Genomic DNA, 16,140 nt, shown 5'->3' with positions numbered 1-16,140 from the left:
AGAGGACAGAGATTATGGAGAAAGATGGGAAGTAAATATTAATATCATTTAAGACCCTGGATCCTCCCTTCTCCTTCCCATTAACATGAACTAATAATTCCTTAAGTTGATTGATTTGTGTTTCCAGTACTTGCAACCAAAGGAATTCTGACTAATCAGTGCCCTTATTAATGAGTTCCAATATATCCAATCTAACCTCACAGTTTTTACCTTACTCAATATTTTTGAAGTCCATGTGTCCACTAGCTATGTTCTCTTTCTTATATATTCTCTTAGCTTTTATCCCACTTTTCTGGCTACTTCATCTTGGTCTCCTTCTGGCACTTTGCCCTCTGGATTTTCACACTATGCTTTTCTTCCTGTGAAAGAACATCAAAATCCACAACTTCAAAAACCATTTCTACTCCATTTATTCTATATCAGACATCCCATAAGCACCTCAAGTCCAAAGTGCCTACAGAAACCCTATTTTGATACCAAACCTGCTTCTCCTATTACTATATTCTGCTTCTCAACCAGTTAACTGATTACCGAAAGGCCAAACAAGAATCCAAAGAATCATTGTTCAAAGGTAGAACCCTCCTACCTTTCCTTCTCTCTCCCTCCACGTTCTATCACTCATTAGATCAGATAGACTTTAATTTCTAAGTAAATTAGTCCTTACTTTTTACCTTAACACACCCTACCTAGTTCAAGCTTTCAAGTCTGTGATATTACTGTTACCTCCCAGTGAGTCATCTTACCTCCAGGTCTGTCCCTTTGTAATATATGCACCAAACTATTGCCAGAAGGATCTTCCTACAAAGCAAATATGGTCATTTCACCCCTCTCTGGCACTTGCTTCAAGAGACGCCTCCCATCACTTTTAGGATAAGTTCTAACTCCTCAGCTCAGTACACACAGCCATTTGTCAATCACCATATATGTATCAAACACTTACCATGTCCTAAATGCTGTTGTAGATGCTGTGCATGCAAAAAGCAAAATAAAATCAGGGTTTCTGCCTAAAAGAGCTACTAGTTTTGCTTCCATGCCAATAAGCTTCAAGTTTTTTTTGGAGAAAGTTATAAACAATAAGAACTTGATGGAAATTTACATCACAAATGCTGTGATTCAGGCTTTCTTCATTCTTTCTAATTCTATGAAAAAACATCAAATACATGACCCAGGAGACCCCAACCTGCCTTAACTGCCTACCACAAACCCACTCTTACTTTTAACCATTTTGTTTGAACTGTGATAGGGCTCTTCTAGAAAAGATTAAAGGAGGATTCAGCCCCGAGAGTGATTTTGCATCTCCTGTAGCTACTGATTGATTTTAGTACTCAAGGAAACTTGATCACCATAGTCCTCACTCCTATACCTCGATGGAGAATGCTTTGTCTGCTGGTATCCACTTAGGTTCACTTGTGGGTCGGATGGCTCTCCTGTGCTCTCTAAACACAAAGTGAAAATGCTCTTATATGACTGGGTTTCTAATAACATGCTACAGACATTGATGCAACATTATGGGGTTATGTATCTAATTGGCTCAGTGCATGCTTCTGTAATAAAGGGAACCTTAAGTTTGCTTTATGTGCATGGTTTGACTTTGAATAAGAACAGCTACTCTCATTTTAAACTAGAGGGGGAAAAAACAAATTATATCAGAGGGAAAAAAATCCTTCACTTGATGACCAAATGGCTTTTTTTCCCTTCTAATTTCCATAAGTCTAGATGCATTTTTAGTAAAGAAAAAACAAATAAACAAAAAAATACTCTTTCTGAATGTTAAATTGATATCTGGAAATTTTTGCTCTGGTACACCTGAACTTTCATTACTGATTTCAGCTTCTGGGGAGGGGATAGTTGTCTCAGAGAAACTGACTAATAATGGTCTAAGAGTGACTCATGATGCAGGAAGGTATGCATTAAGCAGGTTGTTGAATAGGAAACAAAAATTTGTCTGAAATATTTCCTCCCCGCTGTTGAAGTAAGGGCGTCTTAGGTGCTAGTGAAATTCTATTTCTCTATCTGCGTGCTGGTTACTGGGTGTGTTCAATTTAAAAAATTCATTAAGCTATATACTTAGAATTTGTGCATTTTTCTGTATATATGTTATACTACAATGAAAAATTTTTTAAAAAAACAAAACCCTGCAACATCCCCTCTCTACATTATGGACAAACAGACATGCATGTAGATACACACAGTATACGCAGGTTGGTTTCTGCCTCCAGCCAGCTCTGTGTAATTCGGCATTGACACACACACACACACACACACACACACACACACACACACACACACACACCTAGTCTATGCTCTGTGATTTCTCTATCAAAGCAATATTATGCTTTACTGTAATGGTGTGTTTATTAGCCATTTTTCCTGATAGTGCAAGGTTCAGGGGAATTCACAGAAATCTTTTAAACATAAATGAGAGGAGCATCTCTAAATAGTCTAAAGTTTGTGACGCGTAGACCAAACAAAATTTACAATCTTTATGCAAACACAACGAAACAGCCAAAGTTAAATTAAAAACCATATTTCAGTGTGCAAAATTAAGGTGAGTTAGCCCATTATTAGAATAATTCCATCCTGCCACCTGCCATCCCTAAGTCTACCCAGGTTGGTTTCTGCCTCCAGCCAGCTCTGTGTAATTCGACATTGTGGGATTGGAATGTGGTCTGCATTTTTATGTCACCTGGGACTCAGAATTCCTATGTCTCTGAATTAGTTCAGCTTATAGATCATCTTCCTTCATGCACCTTAGACACGGGCCGTTTTCCTTGATTCCCCTACTGATGTCTTCTCTCACGGAACGCCTCTCTTGCTTCTCACCCTTTTCCCCTCAGAGATCTTCCTTGTCCCATTTCCCCTTTCCATTGAAATGGAATTAATTCCCAGGAAATTAATTTCCTTTTACCTTTTTTCCATAAAACAAGTTAGACCACCACCTCCTACTTGCTCAGATTTTTCTCCCAAGCTTCCACCTTGAGCAGCACTAAGCTCTGCTACTGAAAAATAACCCATAAGCCACTCCCCTCCACCCACTTCCCTAGCTCCCTAGAGACATTGGTGAGGAGGATACAGTGTCCTCCATCAGGCCTGGGTTGGGTTTCAAGGCAATTTCAAAGGGAGAAAAGTAGAATATATTTCCCCAAGATGAACTAGGGCCCAGTGATGGCGAACCTTTTGAGCTCAGCGTGTCAGCATTTTGAAAAACCCTAACTTAACTCTGGTGCCGTGTCACATATAGAAATTTTTTGATATTTGCAACCATAGTAAAACAAAGACTTCTATTTTTGGTATTTATTTTATATATTTAAATGCCATTTAACAAAGAAAAATCAACCAAAAAAATGAGTTCACTTGTCACCTCTGACACGCGTGTCATAGGTTCTCCATCACTGAACTAGGCACTGCCCACCCCCCTCTGATTTTGAAAGCAGGTGTTGCTAAAGACAATTTTGAACAGACTGTTGAATGTCAGAGGGAAGGCAGGGGAGGGTGGGTGGAAAGAGATCAACCAATGAACTTGTAGGCCTATATGCATAAACCGTGGACACAGAGAATGAGGTGGTGAGGGGCTGGGGACAGAGTGGGTTGGGAGAGATTAATGGGGGAGAAAGAAGGACCTATGTAATACTTTCAACAATAAAGATTTAACAAAATATAAAGTCAATTTTGGTTTTAAATGACATATTTTTCTGCTCTTCCGTTCATATCCGCTCTGTGAATTATACCAGAACACATTTAATAAAGAAGTCCATGCTAGTCGTTCATTATGATACCAATACACCACTTGTATTGTATTCTAATGTAACCCGCACTTGTGGATTTCAAAGAGCTTCCTCAGATTTAATTAATCCTCAGCTTTGCTAATGAAAAGCATCGCTTTTACCCGGCATGAGTTTGGATTTTTAATCTGTTCCTTAAGGTCACTTCATTTTTCATGAAACCGAACATTTATAATTTAACATTTCAGATCTTCCACATTCCCTATTAAGCAATTATTTTGATTACTTCATTATCTTTAATTTTTTTCCTAGACTATTTAGGTTGGTTTCTGCCTACTGCTAGCCAAGTGTAATTCTGACATTCTCTCTCACTCCCTTTATTAGTATGATTTGCATTAGCAAGGGATTCATTTTCATTCTGAAGACTGAAAACAATTTCATTATCTGATAAAAATTATCTTCTCACATGCTATAAGAAGCAATTCTCCTCATTTATGGTCTCATTAGGCATTTTATCTACCCGATACATCTTCTCAATTCTTCCTCTTTCCAGTGGTAAGCGCTCCTGTGGCTCAACTAACAGCGCCTTGGGCTGGAGATTCTCGTTTTTACCTTCCTTCTCTGTTTTGTTCTTTCTTTTTCTAATGTAATAACTGCACCATCTCCTCAGTGAAACCCTGCTATGTCCCTCTCTTCCTGAACACTTCGTTTAGGTTTTATTCTAATACCTAACACGGTTGTTTCACGAATTGTAAGTTTACTTTTCCATTGTCCTTAATGGTGTGGGCCACACTTATGGATCTTTGTGTTTTCAGAGCCTGGAACTGTGTCTAGTGTATAGCAATAATAATTTTTAAAATGTATATTGAATAAATAAAGAACTAAGTGCATGTGAATATTCATTTTTAATTTGAAAATTTATACTTTCAAAACACAGGAGACAATGAGAAGCCAAAGCAACCTAATAAGGAGATAGATCGGCTGAACAAATTAAAGACAAGCTGAAGAGATATACAGAGCTGCAAGGGACAGGAAAGAAGCAGTTAAACTGCCCCGGGGGGGGGGGGGGCTAAAACACCTTGACTGTTCAAGAGGCCAGCTTAGCAAGAGCAAAAACTCAAAGCAATATCTGGAGTACCTGGATACATCATCAATGGTTAGATGGGCAAGACTCACATCAGACCTAGAGCCTTCTCTGCAAGCATGATATAGAATCATGACTATTTCTTCTCACCAAATCTCCAAAAGCTAACAAATTGCTAAGCAATTTCTGTCTGATGTTGCATTCTTTTTTTAAAAAGATTTTAATACATTTTTATTGATTTCAGAGAGGAAGGGAGAGGGAGGGAGAGATAGAAACATCAATTATAAGAGAGAGTATCATCTATCGGGTGCCTCCTGCATGCCCCACAAAGAGGATCGAGCCCACAACCCAGGCATGTGCTCTGACTGGGAATCCAACCATGACCTCCTTGTTCATAGGTCACTGCTCAACCATTGAGCCACACCGGCCCGACTGATATTGCATTCTTGATTTATTTCTCACTTTTATTCATCCCTTGACAAGGAGAAAACAAGTAATCAGAATACTTCCTTTTCACTTTAAACATGTTAGAATATAAGGAATGCTGCAGCAGCATCCTGGGGCATTGGGGTCAATTCCATGGAAATGTTTGCCTGCTGCTTGGAGCTGGACCTTTTTTTAAGGAAGTGGAATTCCCTAGCAAATTTTGATTAAGTTTAAATGCATTTAAACCTTTAAATGGAAATGTTAAACAGGAAGGTGGCTATAGGAGTTTGGAGTTAGGGAAGCAGTCTGGGTTGGAGACAAAAATTTGGAAGAATTTAGCCCATAAATGGTACTGATAGGGTCACATTGAGTGAGAGCGCAGAGAAGAGGAAAGAGAACCAGGAAACAAATTTTTTGCTTAAAACTCTGGTCAGACAGTCTTTTCAGTCAGAGGTCAGAAAATTATGACCGGTAGGTCCAATCTGGCCTCTGTTCAGTCATTGATCTAAAAATAATTTTACATTAGTCAGCCCCTTTCCGATTGAGCTCCATCCTTATGTCCTTTACCAGATGAAGAGACCCCTCAGGGAAAAGCTATTTAAATGTGGATCTCACTTGTTTGCTTCCCTTATTTCAAGGATCATGTCTCCTCCAGTTTCTGCATATGCAGGTGCTTCACACAGTTATTTTAATTCTGATTTTATAGTTGTTTATACTGATTTTTTTTTTTTTAGTCAAAGGATGAAAATTGTGATTACTAGGTGGTAGTTCAATAAAAGTTACTGTTACCAGAAGTGAACTCCTCTTACTAAAAAACAAAAAATAAAACCCCTCTCATCTTTCTAGGAAGAACTGAACTTTCCTGAAAAATACATCCTATCTAATAAAAGAGAAACATGGTAATTAGCGTACATCCGCTACTCTTCCCATTGGCTAATCAGGGTAATATGCCTCCCAGCACCGGGATCAGCGGAGCCCCGAGGCCTCCCGGCACCAGGATCAGCTTGACAGGGGGCAGCACCCAAACCCCCTGATCGCCCTGCGGCTCTGTGTGTGACAGGGGGTGGGGCCACAACCTCCCTATCTGCCCTGCTCTATTCCTGACAGGGGAAGGTGCCCCAATCCCCTGATCGGCCCTGCTCTGTGCCTGATAGGGGGGAGCTCCCCAGCCCCTGATCGCCCTGCGGCTCTGTGTGTGACAGGGTGCAGCGCCCCAACCCCCCGACCCCACGGGCCCTGCTCTGTGTGTGATGGAGTAGAGCCATAACCTCCCCATCGGCCCTGCCCTGAGTGTGACACTGGCAGCGCCCCAACCCCCTGATCGACCCTGCTCTGTGCGTGACAGGGGGGAGCTCCCCAACCCCCTGATGGGCCCTGCTCTGTGCGTGACAGGGGGGAGCTCCCCAACCCCCTGATTGGCCCTGCTCTGTGAATGACAGGGGGCAGCGCCCCAACCCCCTGATTGGCCCTGCTCTGTGCGTGACAGGGGGTGGCGCCGCAACCTCCCCATCGACCCTGCCTTGAGTGTGATGAGGGCGGTGCCCCAACCCCCCAATCCGCCCTACCCTGAGCATGACTGAGGGTGGCATCGCAACCTCCCAATCCACCCTGCTCTGTGCATGACAGGGTATGGTGCCCCAACTCCCCAATCGGCCCTGCTCTGAGCCCGAGCAGGGGCTGCACGTAGGGGTGCCCTCTGCCACCCGGGAGCAGGCCTAAGCCAGCAGGTCGTTATCTCCCGAGGGGTCCCAGACTGCGAGAGGGCACAGGCCGGGCTGAGGGACCCCCCTTCCCCCTGAGTGCACAAATTTTTGTGCACTGGGCCTCTAGTCTATCTAATAATAGGATAATATGCAAATTGGTTGGGACACTATCATATAATGACTGATCAGCAGACTGTGTCCCTGCCCCCTGTGCCTACCCAGACACATGAGACTCATATCCCTGCCTCTGGCAACAGGCCCAGGATGTGAGGCTTGCATTCCTGCCCACTGCACCCTGGGCACATGAGGCTCGTGTCCCCACACCCCTGCCCTGGCCCGGGGGTCTGCAGACTCTCAGAGGTCTGCAGGCCTACCTCTTTAGGACAATCCATCAAGGAGCCCAAGATGGGTGGGTGGGGCCTACCTCTTTGGGGCGATGGATCGAGGGGCTCCCACACTGTGACAGGTCACAGGCCAGGCTCGGGACTGTGCCCCTCTGCCCCAAGTGCATGAATTCTATGCACTGAGCCAATAGTGCAGGTATAAAAAAGAAAAATCTCTTACCCTTTGAGGTAGCATGGATGGACTTGGAGACTATTAATGCTAAGTGAAATAAGCCAATCTGAGAAAGACAAATATCACATGATCTCACTTACTTATGGAATCTAATGAACAAAATGAACTGACCAACAAAGTAAGACCTGAAGCATGGAGGCATTGAGCAGGCTGACATCCCCGGATGTGGGGGTAGGGGGACGAGGAGAGAAACCAAAGAACTTATATACTTACTAGAGGACCAGCATTCGAATTTGTGCATGGGTGGGGTCCCTCGGCCTGGCTGGCGATTGGGCTGACTGGGGCTGTCTCACCCACTCCTGATCAGGGCTAATCAGGGCCAGCCTGTCTGGGGAAGGGACTGCAAGAGGTTGGCCAGCCATGGGAAGTTGGCTGTGGGAGCGCACTGACCACCAGGGGGTAGCTCTTGCATTGAGAGTCTGCCCCCTGGTGGTCAGTGCACATCATAAGGGTAGCTTAGGCTTCTATATATATAGATACACATAACCCATGGACACTGACAGACAATAGGGTGGTGAAGACCTGTTGTGGCTGGGTAGGGGTGGGGGGTAGGTGGTGGGAGGGATGGGGGATGGGTAGGGGCTGAGCGGAGGGAGGTAAAGAGGGAGGAAATGGGAGACTGTAATACTGTCAACGATAAAAAAAATATATTTTTTTAAAAAAAAGAGTGAGAAAGGGCATTTTTGCCAGGAAGTAAAGGCACAGAGTAACAAATTAAATCTATCAACTGAACAAATGTATGCACGAACGGATGAGCTAAGTGTGTCAGGGAAATACTAATGGGTTTATGAAAAAGAAATTAAATGACCAGCCTCCAAAGGACAAAACAAAGATTTCTTTCCCTTCCTATGGATCATTACCTTTTAGCAGAAGGGAGAGCTCTAGACAATTCCTTTGGATCTAATTATTTGCTGATTTTTTAAAAACTGCGTTGAATGAACCAAACCACAAAGTCTAAGCACTCCCAACTGGGGCATTTTCCCAACAATAGGCTCTGACAAGGCCTTTCTGTGCCACACCTTAGGGAACGTGGAGAGTTGCCTCAGATCACAATACTTTTAATCTGTTGTTTGTTTTTCCTGGTTATTAGGGAAGATAATAAGATATGCCATAGGAAATATATTTAAATGTTAACATACTGTTTCAGAGTGGTGGATTTTGGCTGAATTTTATTTTCTACTTTGTACCTTGAAATGTTTTTCAGATTCTCAATATTAGTCCTGAGTTGCTTTTATAATGATGAGAAAAGAAATCAGTTCAAGAAATTCTTGGGGGAGAATTAAATTAGGAAATTTGTGAAGCTACTTAGAAATCTTCAAATTAGAAATCTGCTGAGTTTTCACACTGTGGACAATTTAAAGGGAGGGTTCAGGGTGGATGTGTGCTTGGGCAGAATGGGGATTCAGACCTGTTCCATTCTAAGCTATTAAATACGAAATGTATGAATGTTGTCTTAAATATCAAACAGGACCAAAGGCAATTTAATAGCAATTAATTGTGTGTTATCTCCAAAGCTCCCGTTGAAAATGTCCTGGTTGCAATAAAAGTCCTGTTCCTCTTAACCCATCATTTTAACTAATGAGTTTAATTATAAAGAAAACTGCTGTCACTGAAGCCTTCTTCTTAATCAAGCCTGTTTTTAGGGCAAAAAATAATATGTTGCCATGGAAATTTTAGTGGCCAAGTTGCAACTCATAAAACTCTACTGAACTGTAAAGGAAAAATAGGAAATGTGTCTTTAGTAAGAGAAAGTTCTTAATATATTTTTTAAACATTGAAATTATGAGAGTGAATGGATTTTACAAGTGAATCTCATTGCATGTAAGCAGCAGTCATGCAAAAAGTTCTGCATATATCTAATTTCAGAAAATCAAATAATTTAAAGTATAACTAGGTAACCCACAATTGATAGAAATCATACAGGGAATCTGCCTCAATTTAATTACACAGTTACTGAGGCTTTACTATCTTATATTAAAAATTAATATTTTTACAGATTGAGTTTTCTAAAATTGGGCATATTTATGGCTTGACATTAGCTTCAAAATGATTTTTAGTTGTCATTAAAACCCCCCAAAATGGAACCAGATGTGAACTATCAGTTATAGTTGTGTAATGAGACCAGTCATAACTCACATTTAATGTTATTACCTGATAGGTGAACCAATAGTCATACAAAACATTCCAGCCAACAAGATGAGAAAGATAAACAAGTGTGTTTTTATTTAATTTATGAAATATCTTAGCATGCAAAAAAGTAGAGACAAATGTATCAAACCTCCAGATTAAAAAGAAAAATTTTACAATAACAAACTCAACCTTTTGGGCATTTTTCTTAGATGTATTCCCCCTCCTTCATCCAGGTGAGCACAAACCTGATTTGGGCGTTGGCCATTAACTTGTGTGTAAAAAAATGTTTTTAGCATGTACTTATACAGCCATAAATACTTATGTCATTTTGCCTGTTTTTTTTTTTAACTTTATACAAACAGTATCTTCCTATGCATGTCCACTTTTTTGTCTTGCTCAACCTACTTTTGAAGTATATTCAGATTGATATAGTCTCTGATAGATGAGAAATGAGCATTCATTCATAACCTCCCTATAGTAGTCTATTATTCATTTACTAGAGGCCCAGCACACGAAATCGTGTGGGTAGGGTCCCTAGGCCTAGCCTGCAGTCAGGGCCATCTTCTGCCTGTTCACCAGTCCCCAGGCTGAATGATGCCTCCGCCGCTGAGGCAGGTAGGTTGCAGGCGCACCCCGCAGTTTCCATCAGCACTGCAAGCTCCAGCAGCAGTGGCAGCAGCGGCAGCAGTGGTGGCGGTGCCCATGTGAGTGGCCTGGAGTGGGCAGCACGTACCATCAGCGGCCAGTCTGGTGCATGCGCATGGAGGTGAAGTTGCCAGCGCTTGCTTTCCCGCTGGCCTGAGCCCCAGAGCAGCCGGGGATAAGCTGGGGATCCCAATGGCCTGACAGCCAGCCTGGACCTCCCACCACCCACCCCGGTTACCCCATTCAACATCGCTGATCCATCGGAGCCTGCGGGCCCGGGGAAGGGACCCAGAGGTCAGCCCCTCTGCCCACTTGCCAGTCCCCAGTCCTGCCCCGCCACCACCATCCACTTTTCTGTGGTTCCCCATTCACCTGCGGGCAGGGGTGAGGGGGGTGAGGGAAGTGGGGGAGGGAAGGGACCAAGAGGTGGTCAATGCACCTCATGGCGACTGATTGAGTGGTCGTTCTGGTTGTTACGCTTATGGTCCTTGGCCTTTTATTATATAGACTAGAGGCCCGGTGCACAAAAATTTGTGCACTCGGCAGGGAGGGAGGGTCCCTCAGCCTGGCCTGTGCCCTCTCGCAGTCTGGGACCCCTCAGGGGATGACCACCTGCTGGCTGAGGCCCGCTCCCCGGGGGCTTGGGCCTAAGATGGCAATCAGACATCCCTCTGGCAGCCCGGCAGCCCTCGGGGGATGTCCACTTGCCAGCGGGGAGCAGGCCTAAACTGCGGTCAGACATCCTTAACATGCTGAGGAGGCAGGAGAGGCTCCCACCACCACCGCTGTACTGGCAGCCATCAGCCTGGCTTGTGGCTGAGCAGAGCTCCCCCATGTGAGAGCGCCCTGACCACCAGAGGGCAGCTCCTGCATTGAGCGTCTGCCCCCTGGTAGTCAGTGTGTGCCATAGTGACCAGTCATTCCCAGTCCTTCTGATGTTAGGGTCAGTTTGCATATTACCCTTTTTACTATATAGGATAGAGGCCTGGTGCATGGGTGGGGGCTGGCTGGTTTGCCCTGAAGGGTGTCCCAGATCAGTGTGGGGGTCCTGCTTGGGTGCCTGGCCAGCCTGGATGAGGGGATGATGGCTGTTTGCAGCTGGTCACACCCCCTTCAGGGTGGGGGTCCCCACTGGGGTGTCTGGCCAGTCTGGGTGAGGGGCTGAGGGATGTTTTCAGGCTGGCAGGCAACTGAAGCTCCCAGCCTCTCCTTTTTTTCTGTTTTTTTGTTTGTTTGTTTGTTTGTTTGTTTGTTTTATTCTGGGATTTATTTACCTTCTATAGCTGTCACTGGAGCTGAGAGCCAGCTCCAGCTCTGAGGCCCGGCTCCAGCTCTGAGGCTATGGCTGGCTGAAGCAGGTACTGGGTTTGTTTGGCTTCTATAATTGAAACATTGTTGCCATCACTGCCACTCTAAGCTCTGAGGCTGAAGCTGGCTGAAAGCAGGTATCTGGGCTTTGTTTGGCTTCTATAATTGAAACACTGTTGCAACTCCAGCTCTGAGGCCGAAGCTGGCTGAAAGCAGGTTTCTGAAGCTTATTTAGCTTCCATAATTGCAACATTGTTTCTTAGAGTGCAGCTCAGAGGCCGGCAGCGGCAGGCGGGGAACCTTGGCTTCCTCCATCACTGGAGCAAGCAAGCCTCCTGTTAGCTTCAGCTGCCTGCCTGCATGCCTGCCGGCTGCCATCTTGGTTGGCAGTTAATTTGCATATCACCCTGATTAGCCAATGGGAAGGGTAGCGAAGTTATGGTTAATTACCATGTTTGTCTATTATTAGATAGGACTAGAGGCCCAGCGCATGCGTGGTTAGGATCCCTAAGCCTAGCTGCAATCAAGGCCATGTCCACCGCCCAGCGTTGCTCCTCCACCTCCGTGGCCCCTGCCCGGTGAACCTCCAAGCTCACAGCCCCACCCTGTGAGACTCATTGGCCTTAGCTGCCCAAGCCCCGTGACACTCCTCCGCCGACCCGTGAAGCTCCAAGCTAATAGCCCCCGCCCGCAAGGTTCCTCAGCCTCACTGCTGCCCACACTCTGTCATGCCTTCCATCTCAGCAGCCCCACGAAGCTCCACACTCACTGTCCCCGCCCCGCAACGCTCCTCCGCCTCAGCCACGCCATGAAGCTCCACTCTAACAGCCCACACCCCATGAGGTTCCTTGGCCTCAGCTACCACTGCAATGCTTCTTCGCTTCAACGCCCTGCGAAGCGCCATACTCACAGCCCCACCCCGCTCCTCTGCCTTGCATCCACCGCCCCTGCCCCGCGATGCTCCTCCACCTCAGCCACCCCGGGAAGCTCCATGCTCACAGCCCCCTGCCCCACGAGGTTCCTCAGCCTCCACAATCCCGCCCCGCCACGCCGTGAAAGCCAGACCGGTCCTTTGGTCATTTGGGTCCACAGCTCCCTCCTCCCACTGCCGCACCATGGGCGACCGGGAGTCCACAGTTCCCACTCCCAAGTCTGTGGTTTGGTCGCCTGTCTGGTCGTGACGGCACCTGGCTTTTTATATATATGTTACGATAGCTTTTGTATAATATGCTACTGTATGACTGCACCATTATATATTTATCCATTCTCCACCTTAGAGATACTTAGAGGCTTCTAGTATTTTTACTACTGTAGTCAATGCATCAGGGAACATTTTTGCACTAGTTTGTTTGTTCACACCAGTGAGAGCTTCATTGGGGATATCCCACAAGCATTTCAAACATGAGAAAATGAAAAAGAGTGGCTAAACAATGGACTTCTGGGTCCATTGTTTTCTCCCCTAACCCACAGTTAGGGGCTTGTCCAATCCTGTGCTCACATACATAAATAAGTTAAAAATAATATTTTATTTTTTATGGGTTGAAGATGTTGATAATGATATTATGCATACTTCACTTAATTTTCCAGGTGTTGTAGACACCCTGTAAATTCCAAGATGCTTTAGAGCACACAGGGATGTACCCAGTCTCAAGTTAAATGAAACCCAAAAGAATGTGGGAGAGGCTCACACAGTAGGACTGCGTTGTGAAAATATAACAATACAAAACTATGTGCCGAAGGACAGGGTTAAAAGCCAAATAAGCAGGCACCAGGAAGTGCTTTAGGAGTTCTGGGATCCCTGTCCTCTGTCATTTGAACCGGGATGGAGAGATTTGTATAAGGTTGTCTGAAAGGGCAATGCAGTCCAGAGGCAGAAACCAAGTTTCCAGTACTCTCGAGAAAGGTATCGTTTCCACCCTGCAATTCAGTGAAGAATAGTCAACTGGAGCGGGGAATGTGTGGTGCCTGCACATGAAGTGAACCTAGACTACAGCATGTAAGCCTCTCAATGGCCGGCAGGTGGTCAGGTTCTAAAGCAATCTCTTAGAGACTGACATGGAAAAAGATACGGGAAGCACTGGGGTTTTGTTACCCATCAGTTAGCTGCTGCTCTGGCTCCTATCCCCTGGCTCCCGCTTCCCTCCCCTCTCTTTTGCTTCCCTTCCTCTCCACCTTTCAGTTTGCCTCCTGTCATTCCCTGCTATAATTAAAACAAATAGAAAACTTGCAGGTGTCCGCTATAAAGCATTTGCAGATAGAGCATAAAAAAAAAAAAGCACTGCAAATTGTGTAATTTGGTCTTTAGAAAAAAACTGAAAGGTTTCTGGAAATAAACTCATCTTCCATCCTGGTAGGTTTTGAATTTCCTTTTTGTTTCTGCTTTAGCCCAGTTCATCACCACTGCCTCACTGCCTTGGCAGAAAGTTTCAACGCTGTGAGTGCCGTTACTATTTTAGAAGAAAGGGGAGATGTCTGGAATGATGGCTTACTAGGGGGAAACTGACTGCAGGGTCTGGCACAGTTTTAGACAGAGTTTCTTTCAGCCCAATAACACCCAAGAATAATAGCAGCTGTAAGGTACTAAATATGGAAGAAAAGTAAAAATGTGCTGAAATAATATCTGTAATACTTGGAAGGGACCTTCCCTCCCCAGAGGAGACCAATATACTGGCACGGATAACATTGAGGACACCTCGACGCTTTCTTGGGACGCCTATTTAGGTCTGCAAGCCATTTACAAAATATGCTCCTAGGGCAGACCACAGGTGTTCCCAATTTGAGCTTAAGGCTCAGCTATGTCTTCCTCTCCCCTGACTTAAAAGTTTCTCAGCACCATGGAGTGGGCACAAGAGTTCAGGAAGCCAGTTTAGCATCAAAGAGCTCAGATTCTCCAGTCAGATAGGGCTGGGATTTAAATTCTGGTTTTACCTCTAACTGTGACCATTGGAGAAGTTACTTAACTGCCTATGCTTTTATTTCCTTATCTGTAACATGGGGTCAGTCATTCTATGTGCACGATGGTCATAATTCTTGAGAGGACATACTACAGTGCCTGCCATGGGAAAGGTAGACAGTAATGGTAGAGCTAATGATGATGAAGGTGGTGGTGATAACTTTGCTTCCCTTTCTTTTAGAGCCCCATAGTGCCATCTTACCTGGGTCACATCCATTCATACGTCCGTCCATCCATCCATCCATCCATCCATCCATCCATCCATCCATCCTTCCATACATCCACTCAGTCAACAAATATCAAAGACCTCTATTACGTGCTTGGCATTGTTCTAGGGTTCTATACAACAGTATATGCCTTTATATCCACTAATATTTAAAAATAAAGAAAAACAGAATGCGCACAATTAGTAAAACTTAGTGATGAAGAATGAATGACATGTAAATACTTTCCAGGGAATTAACATTAGGTTGAAGTAAATTGCCTTAGTTATTAGTCATGCTATATTTCCACACCTATGTCAAATGTATACTGCCTTTGGTTGTGTCTTTTTGCTCCTGGTGGCAAACTTTGAGTAATAAATTAGATTTCCCCTGGGAGAAACACAAAACTCTTGAATGCATTCTCTATACCAGCAAGAAATTTATAAGCCCAAGTAGAGTCATCACCATCTGAAAGGCTTTTCTGTTTGACTCAAACTTTATTTCATAGCAGAGTATAGTCATCAGGCAATTATTTTTCTGAGTTCAGTGGAAAATATTTTGTTCCTTTCTTTTTCTCTTTCACTGCAACAATATTTTGTTCCCTTCTCTTTCTTATTGGCCTTCTTGCCTTTGTTTCTTCCCTTGCCATTGAATACTGCATATTTATTTTCCCTGAAAGCCAGACCATCATTTGTTCGTTCATTTCCTTTCACTCACTCAACATGATTTGACTGTCTACTAGTGCCTGGAACTTGCCACTCCTCTCCTTAATCACTAGTAATGGTTCCCTATTACATATGAATCAAGCCCATAGTCTTCACTCTAGTTTCACCCTTAGAAATTCTTATTTCCTATTATAACTGTCCACTCCAGATAGGTAGTAGGAAAGTCCTGTGTATCATATTTTCATTTTTATACCTCAGTTCTTTTACAGAATCATGACTACCATCAAAATCCTTATAATTATAAGTTTGCTCATACTCATTTCCTCTATGTAATATCTTACAATTCTAGCTTGGCTGTCCCCAAACTTTGGAACTTTGATGCTAAACAGAATGAGTCAGAAATGCATGATCCTCTTCCAATTAGGCAGGGAAATGAAAACTCTTAGCACGATGACCATTACTACCTCGGGTATTGTGTTTAGTACCCTCTCACATCATCTCAATCTAATCCACACAGCAATCATAATAATATTCCTATTCTACTGGTGAGGAAACAACGGCTTAAATAATTTGCTACTGTCCCAACGTCACATAACTAGGAAGTGATGAAACTACTATTCAAACTCAGATCTATATAATTCCATACATAGCCCATGCTCTATAACAGCAATTTTCAACCTTTTTCATCTCATGGCACATATAATTACTAAAATCCTGTGGCACAC

Source organism: Myotis myotis, unplaced genomic scaffold (assembly GCF_014108235.1).
Source record: "Myotis myotis isolate mMyoMyo1 unplaced genomic scaffold, mMyoMyo1.p scaffold_m19_p_3, whole genome shotgun sequence".
In the NCBI taxonomy this organism is placed as follows: domain Eukaryota; kingdom Metazoa; phylum Chordata; class Mammalia; order Chiroptera; family Vespertilionidae; genus Myotis; species Myotis myotis.
Note: the sequence above shows the minus strand (reverse complement) of the source record.